Below are 1,064 nucleotides of genomic sequence, written 5' to 3' on the forward strand. Positions count from 1 at the left end.
TGTTTACTGAGTGCTTACTGTGCACGAGCCACGGTTCTGAGCACTGACCAGTAGATAAAACAAAGCCCTCAGGGAGCTACCCGAGATTCTAGTTGGAGGAAACAGACAAGTAAACCAAATACATATTTACATACAATAAGTGCTAGAAAAAAAAATGCCAGCAGGGCTGGCTGGCGAGTGTCCTGGGGAAACTCAGGGTGCTTTTCGCTCATCATTCGGAGTCCATTCTGTAGCTGCATCGCTGCAGAGAAAGGTCGGGAGGCCTGTCTGAGGAGACGCCATTCCAGCCCGGATGGAGAGAAGAGAGGAATGAGCCGTGCAGATAAATGACGCAAGAGCGTTCTCTGCCAGAAGGACGGACCAGTAAAGGGTCTGAAATGGGAGAGCTGGAAACCAGTAAGTACAGGACCATTGTACTGTTTATTCCATACACTTGTCACAGTGTTCCAAACACTTCACAATTTAAAATTAAAAAAAGCTAAAGGTGAACACTGACAGCTTTATTACTGTGTGCACAGCACTCAGACTGTGTGGTTCTGGACACTGCTTCTCTTTTTTCAATAGTTAACAAAAAAAAGTCAGTGTGGACTACACATCCTAGAAAAAACAGATATATCTTTATTAAGACAGGGTTTAAGATTCTTTAGCCATATTCATGTCATTATGATATATTTTTATTATTCTCACAGTATCTCATAAAATGTATACTTTATTACTATAGTACATGCCATTTAAAAATTTTTTATTGTGGTAAAAAGCGCGTAATGTAAACAAACACTTCTTACCCGTGGGGCTTTCCTGGAGGCTCAGTGATGAAGAACCCACCTGCCAGTGCCGGAGATGCAGGTTGGATCCTGAGTGAGGAAGATCCCCTGGAGGAGGGAATGGCGCCCCCCTCCAGTGTTCTCACCTGAGAAATCCCATGGACAGAGGGGCCTGGAGGGCTACAGTCCATGGGGCTGCAGAAGAGTCAGACACGACTGAGTGAACAACAGCAGCATCTTGGTCGTATTTAACTGTACAGTTCTGGGGCACCAAGTATATTCTCACCGCTGTACAACTCT

At 44.7% G+C, this 1,064-nt stretch overlaps 1 long non-coding RNA gene across 1 annotated transcript; it reads right to left on the reverse strand.

Annotated features, from left to right (window-relative positions):
- Positions 1-401: 401 nt before the first annotated feature.
- LOC123464877 lies at positions 402-844 on the reverse strand. The gene is made up of 2 exons (XR_006639920.1): positions 786-844; positions 402-597 (listed from the first exon to the last, which is right to left on the reverse strand). It is a non-coding gene; the product is annotated as an uncharacterized LOC123464877 (long non-coding RNA).
- Between the last annotated feature and the right edge of the window lie 220 nt (positions 845-1,064).

This window comes from Bubalus bubalis, chromosome 14 (genome assembly GCF_019923935.1).
Source record: "Bubalus bubalis isolate 160015118507 breed Murrah chromosome 14, NDDB_SH_1, whole genome shotgun sequence".
Taxonomy (NCBI): domain Eukaryota; kingdom Metazoa; phylum Chordata; class Mammalia; order Artiodactyla; family Bovidae; genus Bubalus; species Bubalus bubalis.